At 48.4% G+C, this 27,340-nt stretch overlaps 1 protein-coding gene across 1 annotated transcript in view; it reads right to left on the bottom strand.

Annotated features, from left to right (window-relative positions):
- The window catches only part of VAX2 (ventral anterior homeobox 2), an 880,531-nt gene that overhangs the window by 707,466 nt on the left and 145,725 nt on the right, over window positions 1–27,340 (bottom strand). The window lies entirely within an intron of this gene.

Here is a 27,340-nt window from a genome sequence, read left to right as displayed (position 1 = left end):
CAGCCTCGCCATTCACTACAGAGTGGTGACATCACTGAGAATGCAGCCTCACCATTCACTACAGAGTGGTGACATCACTGAGAATGCAGCCTCGCCATTCACTACAGAGAGGAGACAACACTGAGAATGCAGCCTCGCCATTCACTACAGAGTGGTGACATCACTGAGAATGCAGCCTCGCCATTCACTACAGAGTGGTGACATCACTGAGAATGCAGCCTCGCCATTCACTACAGAGTGGTGACATCACTGACAATGCAGCCTCGCCATTCACTACAGAGTGGTGACATCACTGAGAATGCAGCCTCACCATTCACTACAGAGGGTGACATCACTGAGAATGCTGCCTCGCCATTCACTACAGAGTGGTGACATCACTGAGAATGCAGCCTCACCATTCACTACAGAGTGGTGACATCACTGAGAATGTAGCCTCGCCATTCACTACAGAGTGGTGACATCACTGAGAATGCAGCCTCACCATTCACTTCAGAGTGGTGACATCACTGAGAATGCAGCCTCACCATTCACTTCAGAGTGGTGACATCACTGAGAATGCAGCCTCGCCATTCACTACAGAGTGGTGACATCACTGAGAATGCAGCCTCACCATTCACTACAGAGTGGTGACATCACTGAGAATGCAGCTTCACCATTCACTACTGAGTGGTGACATCACTGAGAATGCAGCCTCACCATTCACTACAGAGTGGTGACATCACTGAGAATGCAGCCTCACCATTCACTACAGAGAGCAGACATCACTGAGAATGCAGCCTCGTCATTCACTACAGAGTGGTGACATCACTGAGAATGCAGACTCGCCATTCTCTACAGAGTGATGACATCACTGAGAATGCAGCCTCGCCATTCACTACAGAGAGGAGACAACACTGAGAATGCAGACTCGCCATTCACTACAGAGTGGTGACATCACTGAGAATGCAGCCTCACCATTCACTACAGAGTGGTGACATCACTGAGAATACAGCCTCGCCATTCACTACAGAGTGGTGACATCACTGAGAATGCAGCCTCGCCATTCACTACAGAGTGGTGACATCACTGAGAATGCAGCCTCACCATTCACTACAGAGTGGTGACATCACTGAGAATGCAGCCTCGCCATTCACTACAGAGTGGTGACATCACTGAGAATGCAGCCTCGCCATTCACTACAGAGTGGTGACATCACTGAGAATGCAGCCTCACCATTCACTACAGAGTGGTGACATCACTGAGAATGCAGCCTCACCATTCACTACAGAGAGGAGACATCACTGAGAATGCAGCCTCACCATTCACTACAGAGAGGAGACATCACTGAGAATGCAGCCTCGTCATTCACTTCAGAGTGGTGACATCACTGAGAATGCAGCCTCGTCATTCACTTCAGAGTGGTGACATCACTGAGAATGCAGCCTCGTCATTCACTTCAGAGTGGTGACATCACTGAGAATGCAGCCTCGCCATTCACTACAGAGTGGTGACATCACTGAGAATGCAGCCTCGCCATTCTCTACAGAGTGATGACATCACTGAGAATGCAGCCTCGCCATTCACTACAGAGTGGTGACATCACTGAGAATGCAGCCTCGCCATTCTCTACAGAGTGATGACATCACTGAGAATGCAGCCTCGCCATTCACTACAGAGTGGTGACATCACTGAGAATGCAGCCTCACCATTCACAACAGAGTGGTGACATCACTGAGAATGTAGCCTCACCATTCACTACAGAGAGGAGACAACACTGAGAATGCAGCCTCGCCATTCACTACAGAGTGGTGACATCACTGAGAATGCAGCCTCACCATTCACTACAGAGTGGTGACATCACTGAGAATGCAGCCTCACCATTCACTACAGAGTGGTGACATCACTGAGAATGCAGCGTCACCATTCACTACAGAGTGGTGAAATCTCTGAGAATGCAGCCTCACCATTCACAACAGAGTGGTGACATCACTGAGAATGCAGCCTCACCATTCACTACAGAGAGGAGACAACACTGAGAATGCAGCCTCGCCATTCACTACAGAGTGGTGACATCACTGAGAATGCAGCCTCACCATTCACTACAGAGTGGTGACATCACTGAGAATGCAGCCTCACCATTCACTACAGAGTGGTGACATCACTGAGAATGCAGCCTCACCATTCACTACAGAGTGGTGACATCACTGAGAATGCAGCCTCAGCATTCACGACAGAGTGGTGACATCGCTGAGAATGCAGCCTCGCCATTCACTACAGAGTGGTGACATCACTGAGAATGCAGCCTCGCCATTCACTACAGAGTGGTGACATCACTGAGAATGCAGCCTCGCCATTCACTACAGAGTGGTGACATCACTGAGAATGCAGCCTCGCCATTCACTACAGAGTGGTGACATCACTGAGAATGCAGCCTCGCCATTCACTACAGAGTGGTGACATCACTGAGAATGCAGCCTCACCATTCACTACAGAGTGGTGACATCACTGAGAATGCAGCCTCGCCATTCACTACAGAGTGGTGACATCACTGAGAATGCAGCCTCACCATTCACTACAGAGTGGTGACATCACTGAGAATGCAGCTTCACCATTCACTACAGAGTGGTGAAATCACTGAGAATGCAGACTCACCATTCACTACAGAGAGGAGACATCACTGAGAATGCAGCCTCGTCATTCACTACAGAGTGGTGACATCACTGAGAATGCAGCCTCGCCATTCTCTACAGAGTGATGACATCACTGAGAATGCAGCCTCGCCATTCTCTACAGAGTGATGATATCACTGAGAATGCAGCCTCACCATTCACTACAGAGTGGTGACATCACTGAGAATGCAGCCTCACCATTCACTACCGAGTGGTGACATCACTGAGAATGCAGACTCACCATTCACTACAGAGAGGAGACATCACTGAGAATGCAGCCTCGCCATTCACTACAGAGTGGTGACATCACTGAGAATGCAGCCTCACCATTCACTACAGAGTGGTGAAATCACTGAGAATGCAGACTCACCATTCACTACAGAGAGGAGACATCACTGAGAATGCAGCCTCGTCATTCACTACAGAGTGGTGACATCACTGAGAATGCAGCCTCGCCATTCTCTACAGAGTGATGACATCACTGAGAATGCAGCCTCGCCATTCTCTACAGAGTGATGATATCACTGAGAATGCAGCCTCGCCATTCACTACAGAGTGGTGACATCACTGAGAATGCAGCCTCGCCATTCACTACAGAGTGGTGACATCACTGAGAATGCAGCCTCACCATTCACTACAGAGTGGTGACATCACTGAGAATGCAGCCTCACCATTCACTACAGAGTGGTGACATCACTGAGAATGCAGCCTCGCCATTCACTACAGAGTGGTGACATCACTGAGAATGCAGCCTCACCATTCACTACAGAGTGGTGACATCACTGAGAATGCAGCCTCACCATTCACTACAGAGTGGTGACATCACTGAGAATGCAGCCTCACCATTCACTACAGAGTGGTGACATCACTGAGAATGCAGCCTCACCATTCACTACAGAGTGGTGACATCACTGAGAATGCAGCCTCACCATTCACTACAGAGTGGTGACATCACTGAGAATGCAGCCTCACCATTCACTGCAGAGTGGTGACATCACTGAGAATGCAGCCTCACCATTCACTGCAGAGTAGTGACATCACTGAGAATGCAGCCTCGCCATTCACTACAGAGTGGTGACATCACTGAGAATGCATCCTCACCATTCACTACAGAGTGGTGACATCACTGAGAATGCAGCCTCGCCATTCACTACAGAGTGGTGACATCACTGAGAATGCAGCCTCGCCATTCAATACAGAGTGGTGACATCACTGAGAATGCAGCCTCACCATTCACTGCAGAGTGATGACATCACTGAGAATGCAACTAATTCATTCACTAGAGATCAATGACATCACTGAGAATGCAGCCTCACCATTCACTGCAGAGTGGTGACATCACTGAGAATGCAGCCTCGCCATTCACTACAGAGTGGTGACATCACTGAGAATGCAGCCTCGCCATTCACTACAGAGTGGTGACATCACTGAGAATGCAGCCTCACCATTCACAACAGAGTGGTGACATCACTGAGAATGCAGCCTCGCCATTCACTACAGAGTGGTGACATCACAGAGAATGCAGCCTCACCATTCACTACAGAGAGGAGACAACACTGAGAATGCAGCCTCGTCATTCACTACAGAGTGGTGACATCACTGAGAATGCAGCCTCACCATTCACTACAGAGTGGTGACATCACTGAGAATGCAGCTTCACCATTCACTACTGAGTGGTGACATCACTGAGAATGCAGCCTCACCATTCACTACAGAGTGGTGAAATCACTGAGAATGCAGTCTCACCATTCACTACAGAGAGGAGACATCACTGAGAATGCAGCCTCGTCATTCACTACAGAGTGGTGACATCACTGAGAATGCAGCCTCACCATTCACTACAGAGTGGTGACATCACTGAGAATGCAGCTTCACCATTCACTACTGAGTGGTGACATCACTGAGAATGCAGCCTCACCATTCACTACAGAGTGGTGAAATCACTGAGAATGCAGTCTCACCATTCACAACAGAGAGGAGACATCACTGAGAATGCAGCCTCGTCATTCACTACAGAGTGGTGACATCACTGAGAATGCAGCCTCGCCATTCTCTGCAGAGTGATGACATCACTGAGAATGCAGCCTCGCCATTCTCTACAGAGTGATGATATCACTGAGAACGCAGCCTCGCCATTCACTACAGAGTGGTGACATCACTGAGAATGCAGCCTCACCATTCACTACAGAGTGGTGACATCACTGAGAATGCAGCCTCACCATTCACTACAGAGAGGAGACAACACTGAGAATGCAGCCTCGCCATTCACTACAGAGTGGTGACATCACTGAGAATGCAGCCTCACCATTCACAACAAAATGGTGACATCACTGAGAATGCTGCCTCACCATTCACTACAGAGTGGTGACATCACTGAGAATGCAGCCTCACCATTCACTACAGAGTGATGACATCACTGAGAATGCAGCCTCGCCATTCTCTACAGAGTGATGACATCACTGAGAATGCAGCCTCGCCATTCACTACAGAGTGGTGACATCACTGAGAATGCTGCCTCGCCATTCACTACAGAGTGGTGACATCACTGAGAATGCAGCCTCACCATTCACTACAGAGTGGTGACATCACTGAGAATGCAGCCTCACCATTCACTACAGAGTGGTGACATCACTGAGAATGCAGCCTCACCATTCGCTACAGAGTGATGACATCACGGAGAATGCAGCCTCGCCATTCACTACAGAGTGGTGACATCACTGAGAATGCAGCCTCGCCATTCACTACAGAGTGGTGACATCACTGACAATGCAGCCTCGCCATTCACTACAGAGTGGTGACATCACTGAGAATGCAGCCTCGCCATTCACTAAAGAGTGATGACATCACTGAGAATGCAGCCTCGCAATTCACTACAGAGTGATGACATCACTGAGAATGCAGCCTCACCATTCACTACAGAGTGGTGACATCACTGAGAATGCAGCCTCGCCATTCACTACAGAGTGGTGACATCACTGAGAATGCAGCCTCGCCATTCACTACAGAGTGGTGACATCACTGAGAATGCAGCCTCGCCATTCACTACAGAGTGGTGACATCACTGAGAATGCAGCCTCGCCATTCACTACAGAGTGGTGACATCACTGAGAATGCAGCCTCGCCATTCACTACAGAGTGGTGACATCACTGAGAATGCAGCCTCGCCATTCACTACAGAGTGGTGACATCACTGAGAATGCAGCCTCACCATTCACTGCAGAGTGGTAACATCACTGAGAATGCAACTAATTCATTCACTAGAGATCAATGACATCACTGAGAATGCAGCCTAACCATTCGCTACAGAGTGGTGACATCACTGAGAATGCAGCCTCACCATTCACTACAGAGTGGTGACATCACTGAGAATGCAGCCTCACTATTCACTACAGAGTGGTGACATCACTGAGAATGCAGCCTCACCATTCACTACAGAGTGGTGACATCACTGAGAATGCAGCCTCGCCATTCACTACAGAGTGGTGACATCACTGACAATGCAGCCTCGCCATTCACTACAGAGTGGTGACATCACTGAGAATGCAGCCTCGCCATTCACTAAAGAGTGGTGACATCACTGAGAATGCAGCTTCACCATTCACTACAGAGTGGTGACATCACTGAGAATGCAGCCTCGCAATAAACTACAGAGTGGTGACATCACTGAGAATGCAGCCTCACCATTCACTACAGAGTGGTGACATCACTGAGAATGCAGCCTCGCCATTCACTACAGAGTGGTGACATCACTGAGAATGCAGCCTCACCATTCGCTACAGAGTGATGACATCACGGAGAATGCAGCCTCGCCATTCACTACAGAGTGGTGACATCACTGAGAATGCAGCCTCGCCATTCACTACAGAGTGGTGACATCACTGACAATGCAGCCTCGCCATTCACTACAGAGTGGTGACATCACTGAGAATGCAGCCTCGCCATTCACTAAAGAGTGATGACATCACTGAGAATGCAGCCTCGCCATTCACTACAGAGTGGTGACATCACTGAGAATGCAGCCTCGCCATTCACTACAGGGTGGTGACATCACTGAGAATGCAGACTCACCATTCACTGCAGAGTGGTAACATCACTGAGAATGCAAGTAATTCATTCACTAGAGATCAATGACATCACTGAGAATGCAGCCTAACCGTTCACTACAGAGTGGTGACATCACTGAGAATGCAGCCTCACCATTCACTACAGAGTGGTGACATCACTGAGAATGCAGCCTCACTATTCACTACAGAGTGGTGACATCACTGAGAATGCAGCCTCACTATTCACTACAGAGTGGTGACATCACTGAGAATGCAGCCTCACCATTCACTACAGAGTGGTGACATCACTGAGAATGCAGCCTCGCCATTCACTACAGAGTGGTGACATCACTGACAATGCAGCCTCGCCATTCACTACAGAGTGGTGACATCACTGACAATGCAGCCTCGCCATTCACTACAGAGTGGTGACATCACTGAGAATGCAGCCTCGCCATTCACTACAGAGTGGTGACATCACTGAGAATGCAGCCTCGCCATTCACTACAGAGGGGTGACATCACTGAGAATGCAGCCTCGCCATTCACTACAGAGTGGTGACATCACTGAGAATGCAGCCTCACCATTCACTACAGAGTGGTGACATCACTGAGAATGCAGCCTCGCCATTCACTACAGAGTGATGACATCACTGAGAATGCTGCCTCGCCATTCACTACAGAGTGGTGACATCACTGAGAATGCAGCCTCACCATTCACTACAGAGTGGTGACATCACTGAGAATGCAGCCTCGCCATTCACTACAGAGTGGTGACATCACTGAGAATGCAGCCTCACCATTCACTACAGAGTGGTGACATCACTGAGAATGCAGCCTCACCATTCACTACAGAGTGGTGACATCACTGAGAATGCAGCCTCGCCATTCACTACAGAGTGGTGACATCACTGAGAATGCAGCCTCACCATTCACTACAAAGTGATGACATCACTGAGAATGCAGCCTCGCCATTCTCTACAGAGTGATGACATCACTGAGAATGCAGCCTCGCCATTCACTACAGAGTGGTGACATCACTGAGAATGCAGCCTCGCCATTCACTACAGAGTGGTGACATCACTGAGAATGCAGCCTCGCCATTCACTACAGAGTGGTGACATCACTGAGAATGCAGCCTCACCATTCACTACAGAGTGGTGACATCACTGAGAATGCAGCCTCGCCATTCACTACAGAGTGGTGACATCACTGAGAATGCTGCCTCGCCATTCACTACAGAGTGGTGACATAACTGAGAATGCAGCCTCGCCATTCACTACAGAGTGGTGACATCACTGAGAATGCAGCTTCACCATTCACTACAGAGAGGAGACATCACTGAGAATGCAGCCTCGTCATTCACTACAGAGTGGTGACATCACTGAGAATGCAGCCTCGCCATTCCCTACAGAGTGATGACATCACTGAGAATGCATCCTAGCCATTCTCTGCAGAGTGATGACATCACTGAGAATGCAGCCTCGCCATTCACTACAGAGTGATGACATCACTGAGAATGCAGCCTCACCATTCTCTACAGAGTGGTGACATCACTGAGAATGCAGCCTCACCATTCACTACAGAGAGGACACAACACTGAGAATGCAGCCTCGCCATTCACTACAGAGTGGTGACATCACTGAGAATGCAGCCTCACCATTCACTACAGAGTGGTGACATCACTGAGAATGCAGCCTCACCATTCACTACAGAGTGGTGACATCACTGAGAATGCAGCCTCACCATTCACTACAGAGTGGTGACATCACTGAGAATGCAGCCTCACCATTCACTACAGAGTGGTGACATCACTGAGAATGCAGCCTCACCATTCACTACAGAGTGGTGACATCACTGAGAATGCAGCCTCACCATTCACTGCAGAGTGGTGACATCACTGAGAAAGCAGCCTCACCATTCACTGCAGAGTAGTGACATCACTGAGAATGCAGCCTCGCCATTCACTACAGAGTGGTGACATCACTGAGAATGCATCCTCACCATTCACTACAGAGTGGTGACATCACTGAGAATGCAGCCTCGCCATTCACTACAGAGTGGTGACATCACTGAGAATGCAGCCTCGCCATTCAATACAGAGTGGTGACATCACTGAGAATGCAGCCTCGCCATTCACTACAGAGTGGTGACATCACTGAGAATGCAACTAATTCATTCACTAGAGATCAATGACATCACTGAGAATGCAGCCTCACCATTCACTGCAGAGTGGTGACATCACTGAGAATGCAGCCTCGCCATTCACTACAGAGTGGTGACATCACTGAGAATGCAGCCTCGCCATTCACTACAGAGTGGTGACATCACTGAGAATGCAGCCTCACCATTCACAACAGAGTGGTGACATCACTGAGAATGCAGCCTCGCCATTCACTACAGAGTGGTGACATCACAGAGAATGCAGCCTCACCATTCACTACAGAGAGGAGACAACACTGAGAATGCAGCCTCGTCATTCACTACAGAGTGGTGACATCACTGAGAATGCAGCCTCACCATTCACTACAGAGTGGTGACATCACTGAGAATGCAGCTTCACCATTCACTACTGAGTGGTGACATCACTGAGAATGCAGCCTCACCATTCACTACAGAGTGGTGAAATCACTGAGAATGCAGTCTCACCATTCACTACAGAGAGGAGACATCACTGAGAATGCAGCCTCGTCATTCACTACAGAGTGGTGACATCACTGAGAATGCAGCCTCACCATTCACTACAGAGTGGTGACATCACTGAGAATGCAGCTTCACCATTCACTACTGAGTGGTGACATCACTGAGAATGCAGCCTCACCATTCACTACAGAGTGGTGAAATCACTGAGAATGCAGTCTCACCATTCACTACAGAGAGGAGACATCACTGAGAATGCAGCCTCGTCATTCACTACAGAGTGGTGACATCACTGAGAATGCAGCCTCGCCATTCTCTGCAGAGTGATGACATCACTGAGAATGCAGCCTCGCCATTCTCTACAGAGTGATGATATCACTGAGAACGCAGCCTCGCCATTCACTATAGAGTGGTGACATCACTGAGAATGCAGCCTCACCATTCACTACAGAGTGGTGACATCACTGAGAATGCAGCCTCACCATTCATTACAGAGAGGAGACAACACTGAGAATGCAGCCTCGCCATTCACTACAGAGTGGTGACATCACTGAGAATGCAGCCTCACCATTCACAACAAAATGGTGACATCACTGAGAATGCTGCCTCACCATTCACTACAGAGTGGTGACATCACTGAGAATGCAGCCTCACCATTCACTACAGAGTGATGACATCACTGAGAATGCAGCCTCGCCATTCTCTACAGAGTGATGACATCACTGAGAATGCAGCCTCGCCATTCACTACAGAGTGGTGACATCACTGAGAATGCTGCCTCGCCATTCACTACAGAGTGGTGACATCACTGAGAATGCAGCCTCACCATTCACTACAGAGTGGTGACATCACTGAGAATGCAGACTCACCATTCACTACAGAGTGGTGACATCACTGAGAATGCAGCCTCACCATTCGCTACAGAGTGATGACATCACGGAGAATGCAGCCTCGCCATTCACTACAGAGTGGTGACATCACTGAGAATGCAGCCTCGCCATTCACTACAGAGTGGTGACATCACTGACAATGCAGCCTCGCCATTCACTACAGAGTGGTGACATCACTGAGAATGCAGCCTCGCCATTCACTACAGAGTGGTGACATCACTGAGAATGCAGCCTCGCCATTCACTACAGAGTGGTGACATCACTGAGAATGCAGACTCACCATTCACTGCAGAGTGGTAACATCACTGAGAATGCAACTAATTCATTCACTAGAGATCAATGACATCACTGAGAATGCAGCCTAACCGTTCACTACAGAGTGGTGACATCACTGAGAATGCAGCCTCACCATTCACTACAGAGTGGTGACATCACTGAGAATGCAGCCTCACTATTCACTACAGAGTGGTGACATCACTGAGAATGCAGCCTCACCATTCACTACAGAGTGGTGACATCACTGAGAATGCAGCCTCGCCATTCACTACAGAGTGGTGACATCACTGACAATGCAGCCTCGCCATTCACTACAGAGTGGTGACATCACTGACAATGCAGCCTCGCCATTCACTACAGAGTGGTGACATCACTGAGAATGCAGCCTCGCCATTCACTACAGAGTGGTGACATCACTGAGAATGCAGCCTCGCCATTCACTACAGAGGGGTGACATCACTGAGAATGCAGCCTCACCATTCACTACAGAGTGGTGACATCACTGAGAATGCAGCCTCGCCATTCACTACAGAGTGATGACATCACTGAGAATGCTGCCTCGCCATTCACTACAGAGTGGTGACATCACTGAGAATGCAGCCTCACCATTCACTACAGAGTGGTGACATCACTGAGAATGCAGCCTCGCCATTCACTACAGAGTGGTGACATCACTGAGAATGCAGCCTCACCATTCACTACAGAGTGGTGACATCACTGAGAATGCAGCCTCACCATTCACTACAGAGTGGTGACATCACTGAGAATGCAGCCTCGCCATTCACTACAGAGTGGTGACATCACTGAGAATGCAGCCTCACCATTCACTACAAAGTGATGACATCACTGAGAATGCAGCCTCGCCATTCTCTACAGAGTGATGACATCACTGAGAATGCAGCCTCGCCATTCACTACAGAGTGGTGACATCACTGAGAATGCAGCCTCGCCATTCACTACAGAGTGGTGACATCACTGAGAATGCAGCCTCGCCATTCACTACAGAGTGGTGACATCACTGAGAATGCAGCCTCACCATTCACTACAGAGTGGTGACATCACTGAGAATGCAGCCTCGCCATTCACTACAGAGTGGTGACATCACTGAGAATGCTGCCTCGCCATTCACTACAGAGTGGTGACATAACTGAGAATGCAGCCTCGCCATTCACTACAGAGTGGTGACATCACTGAGAATGCAGCCTCACCATTCACTACAGAGAGGAGACATCACTGAGAATGCAGCCTCGTCATTCACTACAGAGTGGTGACATCACTGAGAATGCAGCCTCGCCATTCCCTACAGAGTGATGACATCACTGAGAATGCAGCCTAGCCATTCTCTGCAGAGTGATGACATCACTGAGAATGCAGCCTCGCCATTCACTACAGAGTGATGACATCACTGAGAATGCAGCCTCGCCATTCTCTACAGAGTGGTGACATCACTGAGAATGCAGCCTCGCCATTCACTACAGAGTGGTGACATCACTGAGAATGCAGCCTCACCATTCACTACAGAGTGGTGACATCACTGAGAATGCAGCCTCGCCATTCACTGCAGAGTGGTGACATCACTGAGAATGCAGCCTCGCCATTCACTACAGAGTGATGACATCACTGAGAATGCAGCCTCGCCATTCATTACAGAGTGGTGACATCACTGAGAATGCAGCCTCGCCATTTACTACAGAGTGGTGACATCACTGAGAATGCAGCCTCGCCATTCACTACAGAGTGGTGACATCACTGAGAATGCAGCCTCGTCATTCACTACAGAGTGGTGACATCACTGAGAATGCAGCCTCTCAATTCACTACAGAGTGGTGACATCACTGAGAATGCAGCCTCACCATTCACTGCAGAATGGTGAGATTACTGAGAATGCAGCCTCGCCATTCACTACAGAGTGGTGACATCACTGAGAATGCAGCCTCGCCATTCACTACAGAGTGGTGACATCACTGAGAATGCAGCCTCGCCATTCACTACAGAGTGGTGACATCACTGAGAATGCAGCCACACCATTCATTGCAGAGTGGTGACATCACTGAGAATGCAACTAATTCATTCACTAGAGATCAATGACATCACTGAGAATGCAGCCTCGCCATTCACTACAGAGTGGTGACATCACTGAGAATGCAGCCTCACCATTCACTGCAGAGTGGTGACATCACTGAGAATGCAGCCTCGCCATTCACTACAGAGTGGTGACATCACTGAGAATGCAACTAATTCATTCACTAGAGATCAATGACATCACTGAGAATGCAGCCTCACCATTCACTACAGAGTGGTGACATCACTGAGAATGCAGCCTCACCATTCACTGCAGAGTGGTGACATCACTGAGAATGCAACTAATTCATTCACTAGAGATCAATGACATCACTGAGAATGCAGCCTCACCATTCACTACAGAGTGGTGACATCACTGAGAATGCAGCCTCGCCATTCACTACAGAGTGATGACATCACTGAGATTGCAGCCTCGCCATTGACTACAGAGTGGTGACATCACTGAGAATGCAGCCTCGCCATTCACTACAGAGTGGTGACATAACTGAGAATGCAGCCTCGCCATTCACTACAGAGTGGTGACATCACTGAGAATGCAGCCTCGCCATTCACTACAGAGTGGTGACATCACTGAGAATGCAGCCTCGCCATTCACTACAGAGTGGTGACATCACTGAGAATGCAGCCTCGCCATTCACTACAGAGTGGTGACATCACTGAGAATGCAGCCTCGCCATTCACTACAGAGTGGTGACATCACTGAGAATGCAGCCTCGCCATTCACTACAGAGTGGTGACATCACTGAGAATGCAGCCTCGCCATTCACTACAGAGTGGTGACATCACTGAGAATGCAGCCTCACCATTCATTGCAGAGTGGTGACATCACTGAGAATGCAACTAATTCATTCACTAGAGATCAATGACATCACTGAGAATGCAGCCTCGCCATTCACTACAGAGTGGTGACATCACTGAGAATGCAGCCTCACCATTCACTGCAGAGTGGTGACATCACTGAGAAAGCAGCCTCGCCATTCACTACAGAGTGGTGACATCACTGAGAATGCAACTAATTCATTCACCAGAGATCAATGACATCACTGAGAATGCAGCCTCACCATTCACTACAGAGTGGTGAGATCACTGAGAATGCAGCCTCACCATTCACTGCAGAGTGGTGACATCACTGAGAATGCAACTAATTCATTCACTATAGATCAATGACATCACTGAGAATGCAGCCTAACCGTTCACTACAGAGTGGTGACATCACTGAGAATGCAGCCTCACCATTCACTACAGAGTGGTGACATCACTGAGAATGCAGCCTCGCCATTCACTACAGAGTGATGACATCACTGAGAATGCTGCCTCGCCATTCACTACAGAGTGGTGACATCACTGAGAATGCTGCCTCGCCATTCACTACAGAGTGGTGACATCACTGAGAATGCAGCCTCGCCATTCACTACAGAGTGGTGACATCACTGAGAATGCAGCCTCACCGTTCACTACAGAGTGGTGACATCACTGAGAATGCAGCCTCACCGTTCACTACAGAGTGGTGACATCACTGAGAATGCAGCCTCGCCATTCACTACAGAGTGGTGACATCACTGAGAATGCAGCCTCACCATTCACTACAGAGTGGTGACATCACTGAGAATGCAGCCTCACCATTCACTACAGAGAGGAGACATCACTGAGAATGCAGCCTCGCCATTCACTACAGAGTGGTGACATCACTGAGAATGCAGCCTCGCCATTCACTACAGAGTGGTGACATCACTGAGAATGCAGCCTCACCATTCACTACAGAGTGGTGATATCACTGAGAATGCAGCCTCACCATTCACTACAGAGTGGTGACATCACTGAGAATGCAGCCTCGCCATTCACTACAGAGTGATGACATCACTGAGAATGCAGCCTCGCCATTCACTACAGAGTGATGACATCACTGAGAATGCAGCCTTGCCATTCTCTACAGAGTGATGACATCACTGAGAATGCAGCCTCGCCATTCACTACAGAGTGGTGACATCACTGAGAATGCAGCCTCGCCATTCACTACAGAGTGGTGACATCATTGAGAATGCAGCCTCGCCATTCACTACAGAGTGGTGACATCACTGAGAATGCAGCCTCACCATTCACTACAGAGTGGTGACATCACTGAGAATGCAGCCTCACCATTCACTACACAGAGGAGACATCACTGAGAATGCAGCCTCGTCATTCACTACAGAGTGGTGACATCACTGAGAATGCAGCCTCGCCATTCACTACAGAGTGGTGACATCACTGAGAATGCAGCCTCGCCATTCTCTACAGAGTGGTGACATCACTGAGAATGCAGCCTCGCCATTCACTACAGAGTGGTGACATCACTGAGAATGCAGCCTCGCCATTGACTACAGAGTGGTGACATCACTGAGAATGCAGCCTCGCCATTCACTACAGAGTGGTGACATCACTGAGAATGCAGCCTCGCCATTCACTACAGAGTGGTGACATCACTGATAATGCAGCCTCACCATTCACTACAGAGTGGTGACATCACTGAGAATGCAGCCTCACCATTCACTGCAGAGTGGTGACATCACTGAGAATGTAGCCTCACCATTCACTACAGAGTGATGACATCACTGAGAATGCAGCCTCGCCATTCATTACAGAGTGGTGACATCACTGAGAATGCAGCCTCGCCATTCACTACAGAGTGGTGACATCACAGAGAATGCAGCCTCGCCATTTACTACAGAGTGGTGACATCACTGAGAATGCAGCCTCGCCATTCACTACAGAGTGGTGACATCACTGAGAATGCAGCCTCACCATTCACTACAGAGTGGTGACATCACTGAGAATGCAGCCTCGCCATTCACTACAGAGTGGTGACATCACTGAGAATGCAGCCTCGCCATTCACTACAGAGTGATGATATCACTGAGAATGCAGCCTCGCCATTCACTACAGAGTGATGATATCACTGAGAATGCAGCCTCGCCATTCACTAAAGAGTGATGACATCACTGAGAATGCAGCCTCGCAATTCACTACAGAGTGATGACATCACTGAGAATGCAGCCTCACCATTCACTACAGAGTGGTGACATCACTGAGAATGCAGCCTCACCATTCACTGCAGAGTGGTGACATCACTGAGAATGCAGCCTCGCCATTCACTACAGAGTGGTGACATCACAGAGAATGCAGCCTCGCCATTTACTACAGAGTGGTGACATCACTGAGAATGCAGCCTCGCCATTCACTACAGAGTGGTGACATCACTGAGAATGCAGCCTCACCATTCACTACAGAGTGGTGACATCACTGAGAATGCAGCCTCGCCATTCACTACAGAGTGGTGACATCACTGAGAATGCAGCCTCGCCATTCACTACAGAGTGATGATATCACTGAGAATGCAGCCTCACCATTCACTACAGAGTGGTGACATCACTGAGAATGCAGCCTCACCATTCACTACAGAGTGGTGACATCACTGAGAATGCAGCCTCACCATTCATTGCAGAGTGGTGACATCACTGAGAATGCAGCCTCACCATTCACTACAGAGAGGAGACATCACTGAGAATGCAGCCTCGCCATTCACTACAGAGTGGTGACATCACTGAGAATGCAGCCTCGCCATTCACTACAGAGTGGTGACATCACTGAGAATGCAGCCTCACCATTCACTACAGAGTGTTGATATCACTGAGAATGCAGCCTCACCATTCACTACAGAGTGGTGACATCACTGAGAATGCAGCCTCGCCATTCACTACAGAGTGATGACATCACTGAGAATGCAGCCTCGCCATTCACTACAGAGTGATGACATCACTGAGAATGCAGCCTTGCCATTCTCTACAGAGTGATGACATCACTGAGAATGCAGCTTCGCCATTCACTACAGAGTGGTGACATCACTGAGAATGCAGCCTCGCCATTCACTACAGAGTGGTGACATCATTGAGAATGCAGCCTCGCCATTCACTACAGAGTGGTGACATCACTGAGAATGCAGCCTCACCATTCACTACAGAGTGGTGACATCACTGAGAATGCAGCCTCACCATTCACTACACAGAGGAGACATCACTGAGAATGTAGCCTCGTCATTCACTACAGAGTGGTGACATCACTGAGAATGCAGCCTCGCCATTCACTACAGAGTGGTGACATCACTGAGAATGCAGCCTCGCCATTCTCTACAGAGTGGTGACATCACTGAGAATGCAGCCTCGCCATTCACTACAGAGTGGTGACATCACTGAGAATGCAGCCTCGCCATTGACTACAGAGTGGTGACATCACTGAGAATGCAGCCTCGCCATTCACTACAGAGTGGTGACATCACTGAGAATGCAGCCTCGCCATTCACTACAGAGTGGTGACATCACTGATAATGCAGCCTCACCATTCACTACAGAGTGGTGACATCACTGAGAATGCAGCCTCACCATTCACTGCAGAGTGGTGACATCACTGAGAATGTAGCCTCACCATTCACTACAGAGTGATGACATCACTGAGAATGCAGCCTCGCCATTCATTACAGAGTGGTGACATCACTGAGAATGCAGCCTCGCCATTCACTACAGAGTGGTGACATCACAGAGAATGCAGCCTCGCCATTTACTACAGAGTGGTGACATCACTGAGAATGCAGCCTCGCCATTCACTACAGAGTGGTGACATCACTGAGAATGCAGCCTCACCATTCACTACAGAGTGGTGACATCACTGAGAATGCAGCCTCGCCATTCACTACAGAGTGGTGACATCACTGAGAATGCAGCCTCGCCATTCACTACAGAGTGATGATATCACTGAGAATGCAGCCTCGCCATTCACTACAGAGTGATGATATCACTGAGAATGCAGCCTCGCCATTAACTAAAGAGTGATGACATCACTGAGAATGCAGCCTCGCAATTCACTACAGAGTGATGACATCACTGAGAATGCAGCCTCACCATTCACTACAGAGTGGTGACATCACTGAGAATGCAGCCTCACCATTCACTGCAGAGTGGTGACATCACTGAGAATGCAGCCTCGCCATTCACTACAGAGTGGTGACATCACAGAGAATGCAGCCTCGCCATTTACTACAGAGTGGTGACATCACTGAGAATGCAGCCTCGCCATTCACTACAGAGTGGTGACATCACTGAGAATGCAGCCTCACCATTCACTACAGAGTGGTGACATCACTGAGAATGCAGCCTCGCCATTCACTACAGAGTGGTGACATCACTGAGAATGCAGCCTCGCCATTCACTACAGAGTGATGATATCACTGAGAATGCAGCCTCACCATTCACTACAGAGTGGTGACTGTTATGTTCTGCTACCAGAGCTAAGGAAAGAGAGGAGATCTGTCCCTACTATGAGACTCAGCTGAATCCCTACGATGTAACAGGGAACCTGATCCTGCGATCAGACCTGCTAAAGTCCTAATCTAGTCTGTACGAAGACCTATAGATGTGGGGAGGGAATCCCTACAAGTACTAAGGACTGGGAGGAATATGGGACACCTCCTAACAGAAATAGTAGCAGACAGACGAACAAACAAAATAGATAGAACATAGAGGTCAGTAGACCAAGCAAACTAACAGAGTTAGATACAGAGCACAGGCTAGCTAGAAAGTAGATATACAATGAAGTCCAGCAAAGCCAGAAGGGCGGAGCAGGATTAAATAGGCCAACAAGGTCATGTGACCAGCAAAGGAAAAAAAACCTAACAGCAAGGTTCTAACAGTACCCCCCCTTCTAAGAGGATCCTCCGGATCCCCTAGGACCAGGCTTATCAGGAAATCTCCTGTGAAACGCTCTGATAAGTCTGGACGCGGAAACATCATCTGACCTCACCCAAGAGTTATCCTCGGGTCCGAAACCTTTCCAGGCCACAAGATACTGCAAACTACCTCTATACCGTCTAGAGTCAAGGATGCGAGAAATTTCATATTCCCCGTCCTCCACCACCGGAGGAACAGAGGCAGAGGCGTCACCATCCGACACAACAGCTTTTTTTAACAGAGAGACATGAAAGACCGGATTAATTCTCCAGGAGGTAGGAACCTCCAACCTAACAGCAGATTGGTTGACAACCTGAAGCACCTTAAAGGGCCCTACAAACTTGGGACCCAATTTCTTAGAAGGAATCCTCAACCGCAGATTCCTAGAGGACAACCAAACCATGTCACCAACAGCGAACAAAACCTCCTGTCGTTTCCTATCAAAGTAGTCTTTAGATTTTCTGTTGGCCTCCTGAAGATTACCACGCACATCCGTCCAAACTCTTTCCAAATCACCGGAAAAATTCTCCTCCTCAGGCACGGCAGATCCCAACTTGGAGAACGACCCAAACGACGGATGTCTCCCAGAACAACAAAAAAAAGGCGAACAACCAGCAGAAGAAGATGTATGATTGTTCAGAGCAAATTCGGCAAGTGGCAGAAACTCAGACCACCCCTCTTGATTGTCTGCCACAAAACAACGCAAGAACTGCTCAACATCCTGGTTTTTCCTTTCTGTCTGGCCATTAGATTCAGGATGATATCCGGACGAGAACGACAAATGAACTCCCAACCAGTCACAAAAGGCACGCCAAAAACGAGCCACGAACTGAGGACCCCTATCAGAAACAATGTCAGTAGGAACGCCATGAAGTCTGACAATTTCCTTGACAAAGGCCTTAGCGAGAGTTTTAGCGCAGGGCAGTTTGACGAAGGGAACCAAGTGACACATCTTGCTAAAACGGTCCACGACCACCCAGATGACAGTAAAACCCTCAGAGGGGGGAAGGTCAGTTATAAAGTCCATAGCCAAATGTGTCCAAGGAGCACTGGGGACCTCCAAAGGACAAAGCAACCCCGCAGCAGGAGTATGTGAGGACTTAGATCTAGCACATATAGTACATTGGCGCACCCACTTAATGACTTCCTTCTGCCATCCAGGCCACCAAAAACTGCGACCCACCAGTCTCTTGGTCTCAGAGATTCCGGGATGACCTGCCAACCGAGATTCGTGACACTCAAACAAATCTCTCCTAAAGATCTCAGGCACAAACAACCTCCCATGAGGAGTGTTAGAAGGAGCATTCTCCTGAGCTTTAAGAATCTCATTTTCCAAAACGGAGTCTAAAGCAGCTATCACAACACCTTCTTGTAAAATGTTTTCCTCTTTCTCAGCACCGACTATGGGAGAAAAACTGCGAGACAAGGCATCCGCCTTAACATTCTTAGTACCAGGGATGTAAGTAACGGAGAAATTAAACCGCAAGAAAAACAGTGCCCACCTAGCCTGACGGGCATTCAGGCGCTTGGCAGCATCAAGATATATCAGATTTTTATGATCCGTAAGAACCTGAACGGGAAATTCCGCACCTTCCAAGAAGTGGCGCCAGTGTTCAAATGCGAGTTTAATAGCCAATAATTCCCGATTACCAATATCGTAATTCAATTCAGTCTCCGAAAATTTTTTTGAAAAAAAGGCACAGGGATGTAATCCATCCCCGTTATCCTGAGACAATACTGCGCCAACCCCCACAGAGGAAGCATCAACCTCAACCAAAAACGGCCTAGTAACATCAGGCTGCATAAGGATGGGGGCAGAGCTGAACCTCTCCTTGAGATACACAAAAGCTTCAATGGCCTCAGAAGACCACTGAACCGCATCAGCACCTTTCCTGGTGAGATCAGTCAGAGGTTTGACAATACTAGAAAAATTTTTTATGAACTTTCTATAGTAATTGGCGAAACCCAAAAACCTCTGTATCGATTTCAAACCAATAGGCCTAGGCCATTCCTGCACAGCCTGAACCTTAACCGGATCCATCTCAAAACCTTTGCTGGAGATAATGTAGCCCAAAAAACTAATTCTCTGTACAGCGAACTCACATTTCTCCAGCTTAGCAAAAAGCGAATTGTCCATTAATAACTGTAATACCTCACGCACGCTCCGCCAATGAGACTCCAGATCTGGCGAATAAATCAAAATGTCATCCAAATACACAACCACATTTTTACCGATCAAAGGTCTAAGGATGTCATTAATCAGATTCTGAAAAAATGCAGGAGCATTAGTGAGACCAAAAGGCATAACCAGATTCTCAAAATGACCCACAGGAGTGTTAAAAGCAGTCTTCCATTCATCACCCTCCTTCATGCGCAACAGATTGTATGCCCCCTTAAGGTCAATTTTAGAGAACCACTTGGCCCCCATTAACTGGTTAAACAGATCAGGAATCAATGGCAGTGGGTAAGGATTGCGTACCGTAATTTTGTTAATCTCACGAAAATCCAGACAAGGACGTAAACCGCCGTCCTTTTTTTTTACAAAAAAAAATCCAACAGCCACAGGAGACTTAGAGGGCCTAATGTGACCGGCGGCCAAACTTGTCTGTATGTATTCCTCCAAAGCCTTCCTCTCAGGAATAGTAAGGTTAAATAAACGACTTTTAGGAAGAGTCGCTCCAGGGACAAATTCAATAGTACAATCATAGTCTCTATGAGGAGGCAAAACCTGCGATTCCTTCTCAGAAAAAACTCTCCAAAAATCCTGAATAGGAACAGGCAATTCTCCCCTATCCAAAGCTGCAATACGCCCGTTACAACACTTGTCATAACATTTATGGCTCCAGGATTTAATTTCACTGGTAGACCAATCCAGTACAGGATTGTGAAATTTTAACCAGGGCAATCCCAATATTACTGGAGAAGGCAAGTTATTCAACACTACCAAATCCAATTTCTCATGGTGAACACCATTAATAGTGAGAGGAAATTCACTGACCTTGAGAGTAATATTCTTCAAAGGGGAACCATCCACAGAAACCACAGCAATGGGGGATGATAAAGGTTCAGGTTTTAAATTGAGTTTTTCCACGAATCCCCCATCAATTACATTCAGTGTAGACCCGCAATCAACAAACACCCGAAATTCCATTAATTTTTTCTGAGCAATCGTGGAAGCAGCTAAAAATACACCCTTGGAATTTAAACAGGCAATACGGGCGTGACTGACCATTTTTTTTTCTTTCTTCATACGAAGCTCACAGCCTTTAATCAAATGACCAGATTTTCCGCAGTAGAAACACAAGCCTTCAAAAAACGACGGTCTTTTTCTTGAGAGCGAGGTGCCACCGATCCAATCTCCATCGGTTCACCACTGTTAGTACACACATTATCATAACCAGAAACTGACATAGCAGAGGATTTGCTCTCATTAGCCCTAGCACGCAGTCTCCTATCCACCCGTATAGCTAATTGCATAGCCTGTTGCAAATCTTCAGGTGTAGGATAAGCAATTAGCAGGTCTTTAACCCTTTCACTGAGCCCAGCAAGAAATAGACTTTTCAGAGCAGAATCGTTCCACCCTGTTTGAGTGGACCAACGACGAAAATGTGTACAATATTTTTCCACATTACCTGATCCTTGTTTTAGACGTCTCAACTCAGTCTCAGCTGATGCCACACGGTCAGGATCATCATATAATAGTCCCAAAGCAGAAAAAAAACTATCCACTGATCTGAAGCATGAATCACTAGGTTGCAAAGAAAAGGCCCACTCCTGAGGTTCTTTGCGCAAAAGTGACATTATGAACCCTACGCGCTGGGATTCATCCCCAGAGGACTTAGGTCTCAAACGAAAATACAATAAGCAAGCATTTTTAAATGAAAAAAATTCTCGGTGTTCACCAAAAAACAAATCCGGAAAACATACCTTAGGCTCCAAGAAATGTGCTCCAGGACAGTTACTCACGTGCTGACGGAGCTCGGCCACTTCCAGAGAGAGTCCCTGCAGGCGATGAGCCAAATCCTGAACCGACACCATGATGGAACAGAAAAATCTTTCCTTAGAGAATTTGCTGGCTGGACTTACTGTTATGTTCTGCTACCAAAGCTAAGGAAAGAGAGGAGATCTGTCCCTACTATGAGACTCAGCTGAATCCCTACGATGTAACAGGGAACCTGATCCTGCGATCAGACCTGCTAAAGTCCTAATCTAGTCTGTACGAAGACCTATAGATGTGGGGAGGGAATCCCTACAAGTACTAAGGACTGGGAGGAATATGGGACACCTCCTAACAGAAATAGTAGCAGACAGACGAACAAACAAAATAGATAGAACATAGAGGTCCGTAGACCAAGCAAACTAACAGAGTTAGATACAGAGCACAAGCTAGCTAGAAAGTAGATATACAATGAAGTCCAGCAAAGCCAGAAGGGCGGAGCAGGACTAAATAGGCCAACAAGGTCATGTGACCAGCAAAGGAAAAAAAACCTAACAGCAAGGTTCTAACAGTGACATCACTGAGAATGCAGCCTCGCCATTCACTACAGAGAGGAAACATCACGGAGAATGCAGCCTCGCCATTCACTACAGAGTGGTGACATCACTGAGAATGCAGCCTCGCTATTCACTACAGAGTGGTGACATCACTGAGAATGCAGCCTCGCCATTCACTACAGAGTGGTGACATCACTGAGAATGCAGCCTCGCTATTCACTACAGAGTGGTGACATCACTGAGAATGCAGCCTCGCCATTCACTACAGAGAGGAAACATCACGGAGAATGCAGCCTCGCCATTCACTACAGAGTGGTGACATCACTGAGAATGCAGCCTCGCCATTCACTACAGAGAGGAAACATCACGGAGAATGCAGCCTCGTCATTCACTACAGAGTGGTGACATCACTGAGAATGCAGCCTCGCCATTCACTACAGAGAGGAAACATCACGGAGAATGCAGCCTCGCCATTCACTACAGAGTGGTGACATCACTGAGAATGCAGCCTCACCATTCACTACAGAGTGGTGACATCACTGAGAATGCAGCCTCGCTATTCACTACAGAGTGGTGACATCACTGAGAATGCAGCCTCGCCATTCACTACAGAGTGGTGACATCACTGAGAATGCAGCCTCGCTATTCACTACAGAGTGGTGACATCACTGAGAATGCAGCCTCGCCATTCACTACAGAGAGGAAACATCACGGAGAATGTAGCCTCGCCATTCACTACAGAGTGGTGACATCACTGAGAATGCAGCCTCGCCATTCACTACAGAGAGAAAACATCACGGAGAATGCAGCCTCGTCATTCACTACAGAGTGGTGACATCACTGAGAATGCAGCCTCGCCATTCACTACAGAGAGGAGACAACACTGAGAATGCAGCCTCGCCATTCACTGCAGAGTGGTGATATCACTGAGAATGCAGCCTCACCATTCACTGCAGAGTGGTGACATCACTGAGAATGCAGCCTCGCCATTCACTGCAGAGTGGTGATATCACTGACAATGCAGCCTCACCATTCACTACAGAGTGGTGACATCACTGAGAATGCAGACTCACCATTCACTGCAGTGTGGTGACATCACTGAGAATGCAGCCTCGCCATTCTCTGCAAAGTGGTGACATCACTGAGAATGCAGCCTCACCATTCACTATAGAGTGGTGACAGCACTGAGAATGCAGCCTCACCAGTCAGTACAGAGAGATGACATCACTGAGAATGCAGCCTCGCCATTCTCTCCAGAGTGATGACATCACTGAGATGCAGCCTCACCATTCACTACAGAGTGGTGACATCACTGAGAATGCAGCCTCGCCATTCACTACAGAGTGATGACATCACTGAGAATGCAGCCTCGCCATTCACTACAGAGTGGTGACATCACTGAGAATGCTGCCTCACCATTCACTACAGAGTGGTGACATCACTGAGAATGCAGCCTCACCATTCACTACAGAGTGGTGACATCACTGAGAATGCATCCTCACCATTCACTGCAGAGTGGTGAGATTACTGAGAATGCAGCCTCGCCATTCACTACAGAGTGGTGACATCACTGAGAATGCAGCCTCACCATTCACTACAGAGTGGTGACATCACTGAGAATGCAGCCTCACCATTCACTACAGAGTGGTGACATCACTGAGAATGCAGCCTCACCATTCACTACAGAGTGGTGACATCACTGAGAATGCAGCCTCACCATTCACTACAGAGTGGTGACATCACTGAGAATGCAGCCTCGCCATTCACTACAGAGTGGTGACATCACTGAGAATGCAGCCTCGCCATTCACTACAGAGTGGTGACATCACTGAGAATGCTGCCTCACCATTCACTACAGAGTGGTGACATCACTGAGAATGCAGCCTCACCATTCACTACAGAGTGGTGACATCACTGAGAATGCAGCCTCACCATTCACTGCAGAGTGGTGACATCACTGAGAATGCAGCCTCGCCATTCACTACAGAGTGGTGACATCACTGAGAATGCAGCCTCGCCATTCACTACAGAGTGGTGACATCACTGAGAATGCAGCCTCGCCATTCACTACAGAGTGGTGACATCACTGAGAATGCAGCCTCGCCATTCACTACAGAGAGGAAACATCACGGAGAATGCAGCCTCGCAATTCACTACAGAGTGGTGATATCACTGAGAATGCAGCCTCACCATTCACTACAGAGTGGTGATATCACTGAGAATGCAGCCTCACCATTCACTGCAGAGTGGTGACATCACTGAGAATGCAGCCTCGCCATTCACTGCAGAGTGGTGATATCACTGAGAATGCAGCCTCACCATTCACTACAGAGTGGTGACATCACTGAGAATGCAGCCTCACCATTCACTGCAGAGTGGTGACATCACTGATAATGCAGCCTCGCCATTCACTACAGAGTGGTGACATCACTGAGAATGCAGCCTCGCCATTCACTACAGAGTGGTGACATCACTGAGAATGCAGCCTCACCATTCACTACTGAGTGGTGACATCACTGAGAATGCAGCCTCGCCATTCACTACAGAGTGGTGACATCACTGAGAATGCAGCCTCGCTATTCACTACAGAGTGGTGACATCACTGAGAATGCAGCCTCGCCATTCACTACAGAGAGGAAACATCACGGAGAATGCAGCCTCGCCATTCACTACAGAGTGGTGATATCACTGAGAATGCAGCCTCACCATTCACTACAGAGTGGTGATATCACTGAGAATGCAGCCTCGCCATTCACTACAGAGAGGAGACAACACTGAGAATGCAGCCTCGCCATTCACTGAAGAGTGGTGATATCACTGAGAATGCAGCCTCACCATTCACTGCAGAGTGGTGACATCACTGAGAATGCAGCCTCGCCATTCACTGCAGAGTGGTGATATCACTGACAATGCAGCCTCACCATTCACTACAGAGTGGTGACATCACTGAGAATGCAGACTCACCATTCACTGCAGAGTGGTGACATCACTGAGAATGCAGCCTCGCCATTCTCTGCAAAGTGGTGACATCACTGAGAATGCAGCCTCGCCATTCACTGCAGAGTGGTGACATCACTGAGAATGCAGCCTCACCATTCAGTACAGAGAGATGACATCACTGAGAATGCAGCCTCGCCATTCACTACAGAGTGGTGACATCACTGAGAATGCAGCCTCGCCATTCTCTGCAAAGTGGTGACATCACTGAGAATGCAGCCTCACCATTCACTGCAGAGTGGTGACAGCACTGAGAATGCAGCCTCACCATTCAGTACAGAGAGATGACATCACTGAGAATGCAGCCTCGCCATTCTCTCCAGAGTGATGACATCACTGAGATGCAGCCTCACCATTCACTACAGAGTGGTGACATCACTGAGAATGCAGCCTCGCCATTCACTACAGAGTGGTGACATCACTGAGAATGCAGCCTCGCCATTCACTACAGAGTGGTGACATCACTGAGAATGCTGCCTCACCATTCACTACAGAGTGGTGACATCACTGAGAATGCAGCCTCACCATTCACTACAGAGTGGTGACATCACTGAGAATGCAGCCTCACCATTCACTGCAGAGTGGTGAGATTACTGAGAATGCAGCCTCGCCATTCACTACAGAGTGGTGACATCACTGAGAATGCAGCCTCACCATTCACTACAGAGTGGTGACATCACTGAGAATGCAGCCTCACCATTCACTACAGAGTGGTGACATCACTGAGAATGCAGCCTCACCATTCACTACAGAGTGGTGACATCACTGAGAATGCAGCCTCACCATTCACTACAGAGTGGTGACATCACTGAGAATGCAGCCTCGCCATTCACTACAGAGTGGTGACATCACTGAGAATGCAGCCTCGCCATTCACTACAGAGTGGTGACATCACTGAGAATGCTGCCTCACCATTCACTACAGAGTGGTGACATCACTGAGAATGCAGCCTCACCATTCACTACAGAGTGGTGACATCACTGAGAATGCAGCCTCACCATTCACTGCAGAGTGGTGACATCACTGAGAATGCAGCCTCGCCATTCACTACAGAGTGGTGACATCACTGAGAATGCAGCCTCGCCATTCACTACAGAGTGGTGACATCACTGAGAATGCAGCCTCGCCATTCACTACAGAGTGGTGACATCACTGAGAATGCAGCCTCGCCATTCGCTGCAGAGTGGTGACATCACTGAGAATGCAGCCTCGCCATTCTCTACAGAGTGATGACATCACTGAGAATGCAGCCTCGCCATTCTCTACAGAGTGGTGACATCACTGAGAATGCAGCCTCGCCATTCACTGCAGAGTGATGACATCACTGAGAATGCAGCCTCGCCATTCACTAAAAAGTGGTGACATCACTGAGAATGCAGCCTCACCATTCACTACAGAGTGGTGACATCACTGAGAATGCAGCCTCGCCATTCACTACAGAGTGGTGACATCACTGAGAATGCAGCCTCGCCATTCACTACAGAGTGGTGACATCACTGAGAATGCAGCCTCACC

Source organism: Phyllobates terribilis, unplaced genomic scaffold (assembly GCF_046119375.1).
Source record: "Phyllobates terribilis strain yellow unplaced genomic scaffold, ASM4611937v1 Scaffold_1__5_contigs__length_1240528914, whole genome shotgun sequence".
NCBI classification, from domain to species: domain Eukaryota; kingdom Metazoa; phylum Chordata; class Amphibia; order Anura; family Dendrobatidae; genus Phyllobates; species Phyllobates terribilis.
This window is presented reverse-complemented; position numbering and strand designations above follow the sequence as displayed.